We start from the raw sequence: 19804 nt of genomic DNA on the forward strand, positions 1-19804 counted from the left end.
TGTGTTCTTCACTCCTTTTTTAAAGACTTTTTATTGAGTTTTAGAGAGAGAGATAGAGAGAGAGAGAGGAAGGGAGAGGGAGATAAAAACAGCAATGTGAGAGAGAAACATCACTCGGCTGCCTCCTGCACGCCCCCTACTGAGGATCAAGCCTGAAACCTGAAACCTGGGCTCCTCACCCCTGACCAGGAATCAAACCGGTAACCTTTTGATACACAGAACAACTGAGCCACACCGGCCAGGGTGAGCTGTCTTGTTACGGAAGGGACTTGGGTCATCATGCAGATGAAGACACTGAAGGCTGAGACAGGACAGGTGAGCCCCCCACCCTGACCTTCCTCTCCAGGGACATTGGTAGGGACTGCGGCTGAGGTTTGCAATGTTTGGATGTGGGGACATCTGGGGACAGAGAAGTCTCCTCAGAGGGACATCAGGGACATGCAAACCCTGGAGAGAGTCCTGGGAGAGGCTGGCTCCTTGCCCTGGCCCTGCCACCAACTTTGGGCAAGTCCCGCCCCTCTGGGCCTTTATTTCCTTTCCTGTCAAGAAGGAGGTCTGCTGAGATGACCCTCATGTTCCCAAACTCTACGCTCCTCTGTTTCACAGTTACTGAATCCAGCCACGGGCTAGATACAAACAATGGACACGAGAGAGGCCCAGACCTCATGATCCATGCTGGATCTGTGTCCAACAGCATCCAGGACCACGGGCCAGGTCTCCATGGGGACACGATGCTCTCATGGCCCCAGAAACCTGGAAGTGCCCACCTCCAGCGGGGGAGATAGCACCGTGCCGAGTGTATCGGAGCATGAGGCCAAAAAAAGTCAGCTATACCAATTCTGTCTTATTTACAGTTTCACTCTCTTGTTTATCATGAACACACTTCCCTTAATTTCGACTTTTTTTTTTTATCCTCACCCAAAGACATTTCTGCATTTATCTTCAGATAGAGCAGGAGGGAGAGAGGGAAGAAGAGAGAGAGAAACATCGATGTGAGAGAAACACATCAAGTGGCTGCCACCCACACAACGCCGACCAGGGCTGGGGACAAACTGCAACTGAGGTACATGCCCTTAGCAGGAACCGAACCCGGGTCTCTCTGGTCCACGGGCCAGTGCTCTAACCACTGAGCCAAACTGGCCAGGGCTAATTTCAACGTTTTAATACATTGTGCTGAAGTATTAGTTTTCTCCATTACCAAGTGTTTTGGTGCCCCCTTTAAATGTCATGCCCAAGTGCCTCATTCACCTCACCAGTCCCAGCCCCCTCTGGTAGGCATGATGACTGCATCGCACCGAGGAAGAGACGGAGGTTCCGAGAGTTCCCCTGACTGTAAGATGCCGAGGGTGCTTGTGGGAGGACAGCTCGCTGTGCTAGAGGAAAGGCGGCGCTGGCTGTGCCGCTGGGGCACACGAGTGGCTGTCTCGTGGGGCTGGGTCTTTTGGAAGGCCTGACACCCCCCAGGGAGAGAGAGGGCAGTCGAGGCCGAAGGACCCGTGTAAGTCGGAGTGCAGGTCAGTGTGGCTGCCTTTGGGCCAGATGGGGGGTCAGGGTCAGAATCTGCCTCTTGGCTGGTCCATGCCCAGAGGACCTGCATCCTTCCCAGGTATCCCCTTGGGTAAAGCGCCAGGCGGGCGAGGATGATGGACAGACCGGCGGCTGCCAGGCTGCTCCCTGCGGGGTCGAGCAAAGAGCCTGGGCCGTGATGGGCACATCCAGGGAAACTGCTTTCGTGCACTTGGGTTGCGGCCCCTCCGCTGCTCTGGGCTGTCAGTGTTGAGGGGAGGAGCCCCTTCCCAGACACAGCCAGCAGGCCAGGCTGTTGGGAATGTACAGCATGGGCAGAATCCTTGCCCAGAGTGAGCACTGCAGCCCACACAGGAGGCTGGAGCCTCATGGCCTCCATCCAGGTTTCGGGAGGCTGGGGAGCGGCACCGAAACCTCTGCTCCTTCCCGGTCCCCAGCAGCTCCCCAGCCTTAGGGGTGTCCCCCCACTTGCCCAGCCAGCCCCTTCCTTGCAGCAAATCCCTACAGATCAGGCAAAGCCAGGGAGATTTCTGTGGGCAACTGGTGGCCAGGATCCGTTGGGCACGGGGGGGGGGGGGGCACAAAGCTGGGCTTGGGTCCCTGGGCAGTTCACTGTGCCCCAGGCCTGTCCCCTGTCTTGAGAGAAATGAAGGCACTAACGGAGCTCACATCATGTCCCTGCATCGTGGGCTCTGCACAGACAGCTGATGGCCCTGCAGCCCTGGCTCCGAGGAACATCACAGCGTTAGGGCCACGAGTCCTGAGGGCCCACGGCTGTCCTAGGAGGGCCCGAAGGCGGGGCCTTGTCCTGAAACAGCATGGCCCTAAAGACGTGGTCCTGTTCTGGTGGCGAACTCAGTCTTGAAGATAGTTCTGGACGCCAGAGTCCAAGTCAAGGTGTCACTGGGCTGGCTCCCTCCAAGGCTACAGAGGCGGGTCCTTCCTGGCCTCTCCCAGCTCCTGGTGGCCCCGGGTGTCCTGGGCTTGTGGCCGTCTCCCTCCATTCTCTGCCTCCCTCTTCACATCGCCTCCTCCTCTGTGGGTCGCGGCAAGGACACTCGTGAGAGACCGAATGCACAAAGGGACGATGGCCAGAGCGGACACGGAAACCGGACCCTGCCCCATCGCCTGAGATCTGCCCGGGAGACCAGCCCCTGCCCTACAGAAGCAGCCCGGGGAGCCAGCCACCCCTGGGATCAGACCTGCAGGAGGCCAGAGGGCTGTCCTGGTGACAGTGCAGGAAGCTGACAAAGACTCTGTAAGATCGGCTCCCAGTGGCCACGACGTCAATGACTCACAGTGGCCCTGAGTTTTGTCCCCCCTTCCATCTTGGGACCAACCAGGGAAAACGCAGTCTGTCCCTAGAGAACCACACAGGACGCCTGCTTCCTGAGCCGCCTCCCCCTGCCCAGGCCCAGGCTCCCCATGCCCAGGCCCAGGCTCCCCCTGCCCAGGCCCAGCCTCCCCCTGCCCAGGCCCAGGCTCCCCCTGCCCAGGCCCAGCCTCCCCCTGCCCAGGCCCAGGCTCCCCCTGCCCAGGCCCAGGCTCCCCCTGCCCAGGCCCAGGCTCCCCCTGCCCAGGCCCAGCCTCCCCCTGCCCAGGCCCAGGCTCCCCCTGCCCAGGCCCAGGCTCCCCATGCCCAGGCCCAGCCTCCCCCTGCCCAGGCCCAGGCTCCCCCTGCCCAGGCCCAGCCTCCCCCTGCCCAGGCCCAGCCTCCCCCTGCCCAGGCCCCCTCTTCCTCCCTGCGGCCCCCGTCCGCCTGCCTGCGAGACTCTGCAGGTCACTGTCGGAGGTGGCCGACGCCTGCTGGGCCGGATTCGGGGCCCACACGGGTCATCCAGGACGATCTCATCTCGAGGCGCTTTTCCCAGACACGGTCCCACTCCCAGGCTCTGGGGTTCGGACAAGGACACATCTTGGGGGGCACTATTCAACCCGTGAGAGCAGGTGTCTGCGTCGCTCTCCCCCGCGACCTTGGCTGGAGGTGGGAGGTGGTAACAGGACCCTCCCCCCCACCTGCCACCAGGGCAGGTCCATGCATGTCCCCAGGAGAGCCTGGGAGGGGGTCCTGGCAGGGACAGAGCGCTCCACACGCGCCATCATTATCCACAGAGCGGGACACGGGCCTCAGCTTTGCTCTTTTTCAAAAATATTTTTTTATATTTAGAGAGGGAGGGAGAGAGAGAAAAACATCAGTGTGAGAGGGAACACCCATCGGCTGCCTCCTGCATGCCCCCCACGTGCCCCCACAGGGGTCGTCCTGCACTCAGGCCTGTGCCCTTGACCAGGAATCGCACCAGTGACGTTTGGTGCACAGGATGACACCCAACCAGCTGAGCCACACCGACCAGGGCTCACCCGGTGGTCTTTATTTCCACAGCCACATGACCCTAGCTATGTCCTATCCTAAGGGGTCTCTGTCCTACGGAATCTGATGGCCCTAAGGCCACAATGCTTTCCTGAGAGAGCTCGGAGCCCGACGACCACAGACCGACGTGTCCTGCGGGAGCCCTCAGCCCTAAAGCCAGGGCCCTATTTGCAGGGAACACAGTGGCCCAAATATGTGCCCACAGGGTTTCCAGTCTTAGGAGACAGCCCTGCTCAACATCCCTCCTCACCCGCCCAGCCGCCACCTCGCCGTCTCCCGATGCGGTCTTTCCAAAGAGCCTCGCTCTCCAGGCCCCTCACCTGTTCAGGGCCCTGCAGGCCAGAGGCTGAAATCGAGGTGTCAGCATGCCTGACACCCTAATAATGAGAAAAAGCCCGAAAATACATACTCCGATTATTTATCACTCATTAATAATTTATTCAATCATGACTAAGTCTGCGGCTTTCAAGCCTCCCAGCCTGCGCTGTTCGTCATAGCAGTAGCGCTGTCTCCCAACGCTGTTCTTTGTCCAGACTGTTTGGCCGTTCTGGGCTATTTGCAATGTGCACGTACTTTTTAGGATCAGCCTTTAAGTTTCTGGGGGGGAAATCGGCTGGAATTCTCCTAGGGATGGTGTTGAACCTATAGATCAATTTGGGGAAAATTGTTATCGTAAAAATATGGAGTCTTTCAATCCACAAACATAGAGGGTATTTCCATCTAAATAAATCTTTACTTTCCATCAACAATATTTCACCATTCCCAGTGTGCAAGACCGGCACTTCTTTTGTTAAATTTATTTCAAATCATTTTACGATTTCTTGCTATTGTGAATGGTATTGTATTCTTCAACTTTCATTTCAGATTGTTTATTTCTAGTGTACAGAAATTGCTAAGATCTGGAAACAACCCAAGTGTCCATGAGTGGATAAAAAAGCTGTGGTACATATACACAATGGAGTACTATGCAGCTGTAAGAAAGAGAGATCTCTTATCCTTTGAGACGACATGGAGGGACCTGTTAAGCGAAATAAGCCAGTCAGAGAAAACAAGTACCACACAATCTCACTTATTTGTGGAATATAATGAACAAAATAAGGTGAAGAACAAAATAGACCAGAGACACAGAAGTAGGGTTCAGACTGACAAAAACCTAACCCTAACCCTAACCCTAGCCCTAGCCCTAACCCTAGCCCTAGCCCTAACCCTAGCCCTAGCCCTAGCCCTACCCCTAACCCTAACCCAAACCAAACAATTTATGCATATAAGCATAACCAATGGATACAGACACCAACGCCTTGTGGTGGGGGCGGGAGTGGGGGAAAAAAGGAGAAATCTCTGTAACAAAAATAAATTAATTTAAAAAATCCAACTGATTTGTATGTTGATCTGATGACTTTCTGAGTCGTTTATTAGCTCCAAAGTTTTTGTGTGTGGATTCTTTAGGGTTATCTATGTGTAAGATTAAGTTATCTGCAAAAAAAAAAGAGATGTTACTTCTTCTTTTCCAATATGGATACCTTTTATTTATTCCTCCTGTCTAATTTCCCTGGATAGAACCCCCAGGACAGTGTTGAGTAGACATGATGAGAGCAGACATTCTTGTCTTGCTCTTGATTTTAGGGTGAAAGCATCCAGTCTTTCACCATGAAGTTTGATGTTTGCTGTAGGTTTTTCTTAGATACTCTATCAGGTTGAGGAAGTTCTTTGTATTCAAGTTTTATTGAGAATTTTTATCATGAATGGGGTTTTGTCAAATGCTTTTTTGAGGATCTATTAATGATGATGTGATTTTGATCCTTTCTTCTATTAATATAGTATATTCCATTAATTGGTTTACTGTTCACCCAGTCTTGCTTTTATGGGATAAATCCCACATTTCTATGCTTCTGAATTTAGTTTGTTAGTACTCTGTTGGGGATTTTTGCATCTACATTCACAAGAGATATTGGTTTTCTTTTCTTGTGATGTTTTTGGCATCAGGACAATGCTGATTACATAAAATGAATTGGGATGTATTCTCACCCCTTCTGTTTTTTGGTTTTCATTTGGTTTGGACTGGTGCTAAGTCTTCTTTAAACATTTGTTAGATTTCACCAGTGAGGCCAGCTGGTCCTTGGCTGTGTGTGTGTGTGTGTGTGTGTGTGTGTGTGTGTGAAGTGCTGTGATTATTAACTCAATCTCTTTACTTGCTATAGATCTATTCAGATTTTTCTGTTGTTTTCCATTTTGCTAGTTTGTGTTTTTCTGGGAAATAATTTCATCTAGGTTATCTAATTTGTTGGTGTGGGATTGCTTATAGTATTTTCTTATAATATTTTTCATGTCTATAATATTGGTAGTGATGTCACCTTTTTCATTCCTTTTTACTAGTTTGAATTCCCTCTCTTTTTCTCTTGGTCAGTACAGCTAATAGTTTATCCATTTTGGGTAATGTTTTCAAAGAACCAGCTTTTGGTTTCAATGATCTCTCTTGTCTTCTATTCTCTCCTTCATTAATTTCCACTCTAGTCTTTATTATTTCTTTCCTTTTATTTGGTTTGGGTTTAGTTTGCTATTATTTTTCTGGTTTCTTAAGGTAAAAGGTTAGGTTATGGATCTGAAATCTTTCTTCTTTTTAAATGTAGGCACTTACAGCTGTGAATGTTCCTCTGAACACCACTTTTCCTGCACCCTATGAGTTTTGGCATTTTTGTAGTTTAATTTTGTCATCTCAACATAAATTCTATTTTCCCTTGTGATTTACCCTTTCATCTATTGTTATTTAGAAATGTACTGTTTAATTCCACATATGTGTAAATTTCCCAAATTTCCTTCCATTATTGATTTCTAATTTCATTCCATTGTCATCAGAGAACATTCTTTGTATGATCTCAGTTCTTCTGAATTTATTGAGGATTTTTTTTATGGTTTAACATGTGGTCTATCCTGGAAAATATCCTGTGTTCACTTGAGAAGAAAGTACCTTTGTTTTTGTTGAGTGGCACGGGCTATAGATTTGTTAGGTCTACTTGGTTCATTTATTTCTTCATGAGTTTTGGGACTATGTTGTTAGGTACATATATGCTTATGATCATTATATTTTCTTGATGAATTGAGTCTTTTATTATTATAAAATGTTATTTATCTTTCTAGTAACATTTTAAAAAATCTTCACCCAAGGATACATTTATCAATTTTAAAGAGAATGGAAGGGAGAGAGAAAGGGAGAGTAAGAGAGAGAAACATTGATCGGTTGCCTCCTATTTGCACCCCAACTGGGAATCAAACCCACAACCTAGGTAAATGCCCTTTCTGGGAATCAAACCCACAGACATTTTGGTGCATGGGACAATGCTCCAACCAACTGAGCCACCTTACCAGGGCTCTGGTAACATTTTTTATCTTAAGTGCATTTGATCTTGTAGTCTGCAAATTTACTGAACTCATTTATAATTACTAACAGTTTTTTTAAGTGAGTTACTTAGAATTTTCTGTATATAAGATCATGTCAACTGCAAATAGAGATAGTTTTACTTCTTACTTTATAATAGGGATGCCTTTTATTTCTTTATTAATTGCCCTGGCTAGAACTTCCAGTACAATGGTGAGCAGAAATTGTGAGAACAGAGATTCTCAACTTGGTCCTGATCTTATGGAGAAAGCATCTAGGATTTCACCAGTAAGTACAATGTTAGCTATAGGTTTTTCACAGCGACCCTTTGTCAATTTGAGGAAGTTCCCATTTATCCTCAGATTGTTGAGTGTTTTCATTATGAAGAGTGTTGGATTTTGCCATATGCTTTTTCTTCTCTTTCTTTCTTTTTTTATTGACTCTACTCCCTATGCTGTACTTTACATCCCCATGACTATTCTGTTACTACCAATTTGTACTCTTAATCCCTTCACCGTTTTCACCCAACCCCCAAACCACTTTCCCTCTGGCAACCATTAAAATGTTCTCTGTATCTATGAGTCTGTTTCTCTTCTGCTTCTTCATTTATTTTATGTGTGTGTGTGTGTTTTGGTTTTTTTTTACATTCAATTTTTGACAGATATGCCATTTTATTGTTCATATTTTTATCTCTTTTTTTTTTTCTTTCTCCTCCTCCTCCTCCTCCTTCTTCTCTAAGAAGAACTTTTAACATTTCATGTACTGGTTTGGTGGTGATGAACTCCTTTAGTTTTTTCTTATCTGGAAAGCTCTTTATCTGTCCTTTGATTCTAAATGATAGCTTTGCTGAATAGAGTAATCTAGGTTGTAGGTCCTTACTTTTCATCACTTTGAATATTTCTTGCCAATCCCTTCTGGCCTGCAAAGTTTCTGTTGAGAAATAAGCCAACACTCTTATGGAAGCTCCCTTGTAGATAACTAACTGCTTTTCTCTTGCTGCTTTTAAGATTCTCTGTCTTTAACGTTTTGTATTTTAATTATGATGTGTCTTGATATGGGCCTCTTTGAGTTCATCTGTTTGGGACTCTCTGCACATATTTCCTTTATCAGGTTAGGGAATTTTTTCATCATTTTAAAAAATAGGTTATCAATTTTTTGCTCTCTCTCTTCTCCTTCTGGTACCCCCATGATGCAAAAGTTGGTATGCTTAAAGTTGTCCCAGAGGCTCCTTACACTATCCTCATTTTTTGGAATCTTTTTTCTTTTTGCTGTTCTGATTTGGTGTTTTTTGCTTCCTCTTATTCCAAATTGCTGTTTCGCTTCTCTGTTTAATCTACTTTACTGTTGATTCCCTATAAATTAGTCTTCATTTCAGTTAGTGTATCCTTTATTTCTGACTGGTTATTTTTCATGGTTTCCATGTCCTTTTTTATGCTATTGAAGTTCTCTGTAAGTTCACCTACTCTTCCTTATAACCAGTGGTTTGAACTCTGCATCTAGTAGCTTATCCTCATTTTGTTTACTTCTTTTTCTGTAGTCTTGTTCTGTTTTTTCATTTGGGACATGTTTCTTTGTCTCCTCATTTTGGCTGCCTCCCTGTGTTTGTTTCTATGTATTAGATACAGCAGCTATGTCTCCTGGGTTTGGTAGAGTGGCCTAATGTAGTAGGTGTCTATAAGGTCCAGTGGCATATAGTCTCCTCATTCACCCGAGATGGGCACTCCAGGTGTGCCCCCCTGTGTGGGCTGTGTACACCCTCCTATAGTTGAACCTTGGTTGCTGTTGACACAGCAGTGGGAGGGATTTACCGAAGGCCCACTGGCAGCAAAGACTGGCTGTGACCTCCATTGAATATCAGCTCTGTAGGGGCCCACCCCACAGAGCAGGACTTACTTCAGCCAGTCTCTGGTGCCTGCTGAGTCCTCCCCTTGAGTGTGTCCCTTGTGGAGGTGGTTGGTTGGTGCTTCAACATGGTCTGAAGCTGTCCACTGGTGTGCTGGCTCTGGGGCCTCCCAGGAGATGCAGGCAAAAGTCAGCCACTGTCTGTGCTCTGCCTGGGGCCGTCTGGCATGAGCTGCAAAGCAATCTGCAGATGGCTGCTACTTGTGCTGAGCTTGGAGGTGCCTAGCCAAGCTATGAACCAAAGCTGGCTACTGCTAGTTTTGAGCCTGGGGCCACTTAGCAAGAGGTACAGGGCATGCTGAGGCCAGATGCTGTTTGTTTGAGAGTTTTTAGGAAAATATGAAACATGAACCAAGATAGGCCATTTGTATGGAAAAACTACTGTAAACAGCTTGGGTGGGCCCAAATGTCGGTGGGGCGACGTCTCAGGGATTCACTGGGCAGAGTAAACAGCGTGAGCCTGATTGATGGAGACTCAGATATGGTGCCTGCCTGCCGGCTCTGTGTGGGGAGGGCTCAGCAAAGGAACAATGGCCTCTGACAGCACTTCTGTCTGGGAGAAAGCTGCCTCCCACCTCAGCTCTTGCCCTGATGCTAGACAACTCAGTTTCTCCCATTACATCCCCATTGCCTTTTGAGCTACTGCCCCAGAACTGGAACCCAGAGGGAGTGAGTCCAAGTCAGTCTGTGTGGGGGCCCTCTTTGTCACATGCTTTTTATGCCTATATTGACATGATCATATAGTGTTTGTTTTTTATTCTGTCAGTGAGTATTATTAATTGATTTGGATGTTAAATAAATTTTACATTGGTGGGATAAATCCCACTTGGTCATAGTGTAAATTGTTTTATATGTTGCTGGATTTGGTTTGCTAATATATTGTTGCAGATTTTTGCATGTTTATTTACAAGAGATATTGATCTGTAGTTTTCCTTTCTTGTGACATCTGTATCTGATTTTGGCATGAGGATAGTGTTGGCCTCATAGAATGATTGGGGGGCATTTCCTTCTCTTCTATTTTTGGAAGAGCTTGTGAAGAATTGGTATTAATTATCCTTTTTCCTTTTAAAAAAGTAATTCTTTTATTATTTTTTGAGAAAGAGGGAGAGACATTGATGTGAGAGAGAAACATTGATTGGTTGTCTTCCATACATGCCCCAACCAGCGACCACACTTGCAAACTTTTGGTATGTGGGACAATGCTTCAACCAACCAAATCACCTCAGTCAGGGCAGTATTATTTCTTTTTAAATGTTTGGTCCTTGATTCTTTCTTATGTGAGTTCAAATTTGTTGTTGAGCTTCTCTAGTGAACTTTTCCGTTTCAATTATTGAACTTTTGAACTCCAGACTTTCTACTCTTTTTTTTTTTTTCTTACCTCTTTATGGTATTTTCTATTTGGTGAGACACAGTTGTCATACTTTTCTTTAATTCTCTAAACACAGGTTTCAAAGTTCTTTGGATATGTTGATATTAGCTGATTTAAATTGTTTGTCTCCTAAATCCAACATCTGGGTCACCCCAGGGACATTTTCTGTTGGCTGCTTCCCCCCTGTGAACAGATTATATCTTCTTGTTTCATTGCACATGTCATAATTTTTGTTAAAACTAGACATTTTTAATAACATATTGTAACAATTCTGTCATCAGCTTCTTTCACTCTGGGGACTGATGTTACTGGGATTTATGTTTTGTTTTGGATTTTTGTTCTTGGTTTTCTTTTCTCTGCCTATTGGTTTAGTGGCTTTCCTTGGCTAACTCCAAAACCCCCATAGAGTGTATCCACTGAGTTCTCGGCTCATTGTTCTAAAGTTCTCCTTTATTATTTTAAGCCTGGTTTCCTGGGGGTCAGCCCTGTGTCCATGCAATTTGGTGCTCAGCTACTGATCAATCAGAAGATGTCTTCAGTTGCCTCCAACACACAGTTCTTATCCTTTGTAGAGTTTATCTGTGAGTCAGTCACACCTTTAAACTTCAGGTGGCTTTAAATGTGTCCCTTGTTTTCAATTCCTGTTTATATAGGGGTTTAAAGCCAAAGGTGAGTGACAGGGTCTTCTCTTTTTCTGGGTCTTTCCTGGGTATGCACACAGCCTTTCAGATCCTTGGGAATATGTCAGAGCTCTTCCAAGCTCCCTTGGGTTTTCTGGTACTCACAGCTTCCTTTGAGATTGGTGGCCAGGATTTTGTTTGGCCCAACTGAAATCACAGCCTCCGGCAACCGGGATGTTACCAGCAGATTCCTGGGTTTGATTTTTTTTTTTTCCTTTTCACTAATGTCCTGGGCATAGGGCTTTATTCACAGAGCTGAACTCATAGTCATCAAAGAGCGACAGAACCCTGGGAATAGAAATTTTCCTGCAGATTTTCATTCAAGGCCAAAGTACTGCTGGTGCTCGGGGTATGAGCCTTTTAGCAGCACTGCATCACTGAGCTGGGAAAGGAGGGGTATGGGAACAGCCCCAAATTTAAATTAAAAACTCAACTTTTGTGACCGAGGTTCAGTGATTTTTCCTGAAGAGATTCTTTTCCTTTTGTTCTTATTAATAACAGCCTTTTAAAGACTAGAATTATTCATTTTGATGCTACCCAATCTATTAATTTTAATCTCTTATGAATTATGCCTTTGGTATCATTTATAAGAAATCTTTGACTAACTCAAGGAAGGCCACAAAGACTTTCTCCTATATTTTTTTTCAGAAGTTGTAAAGATTTAGGTTTTGCATTTAGATCTATAAGCCATTTGGAGTTCATTTTTATATGAGGTATGAGGTATGAGCCAAGGTCCATTGATTGCATTTGGACATCCAGTTATTCCATCACCATTTGTTGAAAAGGCAATTCTTTCTCCACTGAATTGCCTTGGCCCCTATGTCAAAATTGGCCATACGTGTGGGTTTATTTCTGGAATCTCTGTTCTTTTCCATTGGTTTATACATCTCTTCTTTTACCAACACGATCCTTGATTATTGTAGCTTTACAGTAAAACGAGATTAGGTAGTGTAAGCCCTCCAAGTTTGTTCTTTTTCAAAATTATCTTGGCATGTCTACTTTCTTTGCCTGTCCATATAAATTTTAGAATAAGCCTGAGAATATCTATAAAATTTACTTTTGGGATCTGTAGATCAATGTGGGGAGATGTCAAGTCTTAACAGTAATTGGTCTTTTAATCAATGGACATTATTTAATTTATGGAGGTCTTTATTTCGCTCATCAGTGTTTTGGAAACTTTCCATACAGATCTTACACACGTTTTGTCAGATCTATTATAAGTATTTTATTTCGGGGTGCTATTGTTAATTATGCAGTTTTAAAATCTTCTCAACTTCCGTATACTAGTATGTAGCAATGCTATTGAGTTTTGTATATTGCCCTCATAACCTGCAACCTTGGTCAGTTCACTTTGTTCTGGGAGATTAGTTGTAGAGTCTTTGGGGTTCTCTACATAGACAAATGTGTTGTCTACAAATATATACTATTATATTTTTATTTAATCTGCATGCCTTTTTAATAGTCTTGCCTTTTTGCTCTTGTGCATGGTGAACAGGTGGCTGTTCTTGCTTTGCTCTTGATTTTACAGGGAGAATGTCCGGTCTTTGTCACACTTAGGTGAGATGCTAGTTGTAGGCAACAGACCTTCTGCTGCGCCCACTGGTTATGTTTCAGGTCATATACTTGTATTTTTCATTTCTAGAATTCCCATTTTACCCTTTTGTGGATAATTTTCTTTCCTCGATTGAGAGTTTATATCTGTTTCCTCATTACATAGATGTTTTCCTTTAAATCCAAGATTATGTCCCCAGTCACTGTTTTAACATTTTAATTTACTGAATCCATATTTGGGTCTATTTTTACTAATGATTTTATGAGTCGTGTTTTTCTTACTTAAGATTCTGGACACGATGATGCTGTTGTGCTAAATGCCTGGTTTTGTTGTCTCCTTCATTTAAAAGCTGAGTTCAGTGCCCCTGGGCAGTTGATTTTCTTGTGGATAAGCTTGTTCTGTTTGAGACATTTGGGAACTGTGCCCTCACTCTCGGGCTGGTTTGGTTCTCCTGTTACAGTGTGACCTTTCCAGTGCCTTGGCTCTGGCCAGTTGGAACACAAACATCCCCCAGCCCTACGTGAGCTCTGGAATTGTCCCGCCCACAGCTGCTCAGGAGTCCCTCGCCTGGCTCCACGGGGTCTCACACACACGCACAGCTCGGTATTTGAGACCCCACAGCGTCCCTCCGTTGATTTCCAGAGCTTCTTCTCGGACCTGACCCTAGCATTCCAGCTGCCTCAGTAGCCCTGACCACCAACCTGCCCTCTCCTTTCCCCGAGGCCAGCAGTTCATTCAGTGCCACCCTGCCCTGCAGACCAGACCTGGAAGGGTTCTAAGCGGAGGGCAGGCTCACCTCCTTGTTTGTTTCCCTCAGGGACCTTGGTGATGCACCAGCATTGACAGATGTCAGAAAATCAGTGTATCCGTTTCCTGGGGCTGCTGTGACGAATTACCACCGACTTGGTGGTTTAAAGTGACAGAAGGTGATGCTGTTACAGTTCTGGAGGCCAGAGTCCAACATGGTTTCAGTGGACCAAAACCAAGGCTGAAGGCTCTTAGGGAGACCATCCCCCTGCCTCCTCCAGCTTTTGGAGCCGCCTCCCTCTGCTCATGTTCCAAGCCAGCCCTCCGGCATCTCAGCCCAGCAGTCACACTGCCTTGCCCTGCCACATCAAGCCCCCCTCTCATGAGGACACTTAGGGTTATTTTTCGGGCCCCTCTATAACCCAGAATCATCTCCCTCACTCCAGTTCCTTAGGTTACTCAGATTGGCGATCTCAGGAACGAGCCAGGAGCTAGGCCAAACTCACTCTGGAACTCGGAGTCATTGGGCCAACTCAGTCAGGTTACAGATGGGCACACTGAGGCCATGGTGGAGCTACTCGTGCCCAAAAGGGAGCAGGGAGGACGCACAGGGGGTGGTATGTCAGTGAGACCAGAGCTAAGGGGTGTTGGGCGGAGCCAAGGAGGCTGGGAGGAGGCCCTTCTCCTGTGACGTGACCGTGGGGTCTGAAGCAGCTCTGATACCACTTACGCTCCTTTCTGTCTGTTGACCTCTCTCCAGTTGCTGCCCCAGGTCCTGTATGAGCTGCCCGCCCCCAGGAGGAGGCCCATTGGTCCCCTGGGCTTCAGACCAGCCGCCCCAGGCACAGCCAGACCCTACCTGCACCCTCTCTCCCCTGGCCTGTCTTCCTCTCCCGGACACCTGCCCCTGGGCCCATCTGAGCAGCACTGCAGCGGACGCCCCCAGACCTGGGGCCCCCCCGTCTGCTAGCCTCTCCTCACTGCTAGCAGCCCTGGAGGGCTGACGCATGAGCTCCCACGCTCAGCGTCTCTGGGGCAGGACACCGAGGCGGGCCCTGCTGACACCCACAGTGCAGCCTCTGACCACACCCTCCCCCTCCATCGGCTGGGGCCTCGGCCCCCCTGGGGTGAGTAGGTGGGCTGGCCCAGATTCCTCTGGCTGGGACAGCCCAAGTGCCGTCTCCTGCCTGGCATCTGGCCCTTCATCTTTTTTCTGTGTGGAGACAGGTCCTAGAGTAAAATCCCTTGTATCATAATTAGTTCAGAATCGGAGAGTTGCTCATCGCCCCCCTGAGCCTCAATTTTTCCATCTATAAAATGGAAATAATCTTTACACCAAAGATAGGGTGGGCCTTCTCTCTCGTGTGCATGCTCTTTCTCTCCCTCCCTCCATCTTTTCTTTTCCCTCTCTCTGTCCCTCTCCCCACCCCGAAGGTGACCAGCACTCAGCAGGGACAGGCCTTGCTGTGTGCACAGGGAGGTCGTGCCAGAGCAGGGACTCCTGCTTGTTCTGGCAGTCGGGGCCCGAGGCTCACCCATCTCCATGGACACGGGCTGGGCAGGGGCAGCAGAGACCAGGGAGGCGTGCCCCCCACAGCAGCTTGGTGCTCCCTGTTTCCCTCTGGCTCGGGGAGCACTCCGCACTGGCCAAGCTGCCTCCTTTGAGTCCTTGGCGAGGGGTTCCCAGGGAGGGGAAGCGGATTCGGGCTGGAGGCTGAGACCGTCACCAGAATAAGCCTGGGGAACACAGCCTCCTCCCCCCACGTGGTGGGTTCGCTGGCCAGACACGCTGCGCTGCTGCCTGGATGGGCCCTGGGCTTGATGCCTGGGGTCCTGGGGGCTAAGGGACGTGGGACCCGGGACCCACTCCCACTCAGGCCTCCTCACCCCTGGGGTGCCTCCCTCTCCTCCCTCACCTCCCCCACGTCTCTGCGGTGCCCACCAGCTCCCTGAGGTGTAATCACCACCTGGCTCTGGGCGGCGATCCCCTTGGGGACCTCAGCACCCTACCCCGAGGGGCTCTGGGATGGGAGGTCTCAGCCCGGCCACCAGCCGGTGGGCTTTCGAAGAAACAGCAAGGACACGACACTGCAGTCACGGCCCAGCGTGAACAGGTGGCCCCACCGGCTGCCGCGAACACGTCTGGCTTCTCTGCCAGCCCCAAAGAAAATAGGCTTTTTTTTTTAAGTTATTTGAAAAATGAAAACCTCCTGCCTCTGCGTGTTCTGCCTTCTCAGCGGAACCCCAGGCACACACTGGTTTGTCTGAGAAGCTCGGCAGCACAGCTCTCTCTGGTAGTCAGTGCCAGCCCGCGGGCCCAGTCCCGGGGACCTCGTGTGACCCTGCGATCGAGGCCCCCCCTGCTGTGGGAGGGAAAGAGCGCGGGTCCTGGGGCAGGTGGCATTTTGTCACTGGTGTGGCCTCGGGGACTGGGGTTCAGAACGGCCTGGGAGTCCCCGGAGGGACTAGATGGGGAAATCTTGGGCCTGGGTGACAGCCTGGTGACGGCCTGGTGACAGCCTGGTGATGGCCTGGTGACGGCCTGGTGACGGCCTGGTGACGGCACTCCCAGGTACCATTAGCAGAGGTGAAAGGCACCTCCAGGGGCCAGATTTCTAGAGAGGTCATGGCCACCTTGGATGTGCCTAAGGTCACGGCAGGAGAATTGGGGGACAGGTGTCCTGGGGGCACGGGGGCCTCCGAGACCGGCTCAGGACTGGAAGCCTCGGCCCTCTGGACAACCTGATGGCGAGCAGCGGTCACAGCCCGGCCAAGGACCGGGAACTGGTGTCTGCGTTTTCCAAGCCCAGGCAGGGGGCCAGCTCCCGTCTCCTGCCTGCCACTCAGACAGCGTCTCAAGTCAGCAAGGGTCGGGCTCCTCGTCATTCCATTGGATCTCATTTCGTTGAACCTATTATTTTAACGAGGACGCCCCGGGTCCTCTCTCAAAAGTGTTCACAACTGAAGTCCAAGTTGCAGACGGTCAGAAACGGGCTCCAGGAGCCGCCTGCCGCGTTCCCAGAGTGCGGACGTCCGTGTAACCGGCAGGCAAGTGAAGACAGACCGTTTCTGTCACCCTCCAGGGGTGGGGAACCTTTCTCCTGCCAAGGACCATTTGGATATTTATAACATCATTCACGGGCCATAGGAAATTATCAGCTTAAAAATGAGCCTGCTATATTTGGTCAGGCTAATTTGGTGAGGCTGTGATGTGAGCTGGTGCTGATTTCACGGGCCTCCTGCGCCGCCCGCAGGCCAGGCGCTCCCCGGCCCGCGCCGGTCCCAGCCGATCCGGCGCAGCTCCTCCCCAGAGGCGCTGGCTGCTGTCACTGGCCTGGGTTTGGCCCGAGCTGCGCAGGAAACGCCGGTCAGGTGTTGCTTCTGACTTGGCGAAAGCTGTTTTTCATCGTGCCTGGTGATTTTTCTCTGCTGTTGCCTAGGGGTGTTCCATTGTATGGATCAACCACAACCGGCCCCCTGTCGGTGGTACTCGCATTGATTGTAGTTGGGTAGTTTAGGGCGACTGTGAATAAACACGCAGCGACGAACGTTTGCATACACATCTTTTTGTAGCTATATATATATATATATATATATATTTTAACTCCCCCTGGATAAAGACTCGAAATTGGAGTACCGGGGTCACAGGCAGCGGAGTGGTTGGCTGTATCAGAGGCCGCCACACCGTTTTCGGTGGTGGTTTCACACTTGCTTCTCCGGCGTGAACGTGTGAGGGTTAGTCTTGTTCGTGAGTATGTTCCCTAGGGTGTGCGTGGCATCTCGCTGCGGTTTCCATTTGTGTTTCCCTGATGAACGTTCTAACGCGCTTTTTCTTTTATTTATTTTATCCTCACTGAGGGCATTTTTGCATTTATTTTCAGATAGAGTGGAAGGGAGAGAGGGAGGAAGAGAGAGAGAGAAACATCGATGTGAGAAGAGGCACATTGAGTAGTTGTCACCGACACAACCCCAACTGGGGCCAGGGACAAACTGCAACCGAGGTACGTGCCCTTAGCAGGAACCGAACCGCGAGTCTCTGGTCCGCTGGCCGACGCTCTAACCGCTGAGCCAAACAGGCCAGGGCTAACTGATTTTTCATGTGCTAATTGGCCATTTGAATATCTTCTTTTGTGAAATGTTGGTTCAACTTTTGCTCATTTAAATTTTTTTCTTTTTATTACTGAACTGTAGACATTGTTAACATATTCTAGATACATGTCCTTTTTCAGACAAATGTATTACAACTATTTCCTTCTTATTTGTGGCTCTCTTTTTCATCCACATTTTCTTTTTTTGTAACTTTAACATTTTAATGTAAGGTTGGGAGACCAATAGAGGGGCCTTCTGGGTAGCCTTCACGTCACATGTATCATAAGATGCTCCCAGCAGCACCACTCCATGTACTCCCTGCAGCCCTTTGGACTATTACTGTCATCAACTTAACTTCTATATAAATCACAAGCCTCTTATTTACCCATTAAGCAATTAATTCTCTTTTAAGAAATTAGAAAAATACAACTTTACATTTATTCACAGAGTAAGCATTTCCAAAGCTCTAAAATCCTCTTTGAATATCAGAATTTCCATCCATTATCATTTGCCTTCAGCCTGAAGAACATCTTTTAACATTTCCTGAAGTACATGTCTGTTGGTGAGGACTTCTCATGGATTTCATCTGCCAAGAATGTCATTATTTCTCCCTATTTTTAAAGGACATTTTTGCTGGATTCAGAATTCTAGAATGACACCTTTTTTCTTTCTTTCAGCACTTTAAAGATGTTGTTATCCATGGTGTCATTATTTCTGATGAGAAGTCAGTTAATGTCATCATTGTTCTCCATGTATGTAACGTGTCTTTTTTTCTTTCACTACTTTTAAGATTTTTCTATTTATCCTTCATTTTCACAAGTTTTACTCTGGTACACCTAAGTCCAGTTTACTTTATATTTATGGTCCTTTGGCCACTGACACTGTGAGTTAATGTTTTCAATTACATTTTTAAACCTTTCCACTACTATGATTTTAAATACATTTTTTTTTCTGTCCCCATTTTTCTAGGATTCCAGCCACATCTATATTATTTATTGCTTGAAATTGTCCCCCAGTTCAGTGAGGCTCTGCTCAATGTTTTAAAAATCTTTTTCTCTCTGAGTTTCAGTTTGGTTAATTTCTATTGACCTGTTTTCAAGTTTTCTGATGCTTTCTTCTGCAGTGTTCAATCTGCCATTTAGTACATTTTCCACATCAGATTTCTCATTTTCCAGTTCTAGGATTTTCATTTTATTTTTCTTCATAGTTTTCATTTCTCTCTGGATATTTTCATCACAGTGAGTATATATGCACACTCTATTCATGTTTCTCCTGTAAATTAAAAAAAAAAAAATTATAATACTTATTTTAAACTTCCTGTTAAGTAATTTAAACATCTGTCTTCTCTAAGTTTACTTCCTCAAATTGATTTTTTCTTTTATTATGGGTCACATTTTCTTGCTTCTTTGCATGACTAGCAATTGTATATTAAGTAAAGGACATTGTAGAGGCTCTGGATTCTGTTATTCTCCTCTGAATAGTGTTACCTTTTGTTCTAACAGGCAACTAAATTACAGGCATTTACCTTGGTTTTGTAGTGGTTTGGGTTTAGGCTTTGAAAGGGCAAGTTTACATCAGTTTTTCCTACTCCAACATTCACGCTTAGTCCTGGGATATGACCCTTACACCTAAGGCATAGCTCTTCTTTGGCATCTGTTGACGGATTAACATTGCAGCAGTTGAACTTCAAATTCTATCTTCCCTGAACTGAGCAGCTGATTAAATCTCTGCTCTCATCTTCTAGGCTTCTTGTGTTGTTTTCACTCAGATCTTTGGAGTCTTACCTGTATAATTGAGGGGTCAGCCAAGGTTTGAAGGGGCGTTTGTATGCAGACTTTGGGATACATCTTTCCACCCCTCTGCCCTCTCCTTTCTGGGATTTCTTCCCCCACTTTCAAGCTACCCTGGTTTCTCTGAACTCATCCCTTGACTCTTTAGCCCCTTCACACTTTCTATTTGAGCTCTATTCCCGCATGTCATGTACACTGGACAGTGCCGCTAGGGGAAACATTTATTACGTATATATCTCATCTAGTGTTTCCCTTGTTTTAAATGTCATATCCTCTCAAGTTTTAGCCCATTTTTGGTTGGTTTTAAATGTCCTCAAACAGTTGTTTTTAAATTTTATCCAGAGTGTAATTGTTGTTGGGAGAAAGCATACTCTGTTACCAGTTATTACACCATTATTGGAATATTC

Source organism: Molossus molossus, unplaced genomic scaffold (genome assembly GCF_014108415.1).
Source record: "Molossus molossus isolate mMolMol1 unplaced genomic scaffold, mMolMol1.p scaffold_m16_p_1, whole genome shotgun sequence".
In the NCBI taxonomy this organism is placed as follows: domain Eukaryota; kingdom Metazoa; phylum Chordata; class Mammalia; order Chiroptera; family Molossidae; genus Molossus; species Molossus molossus.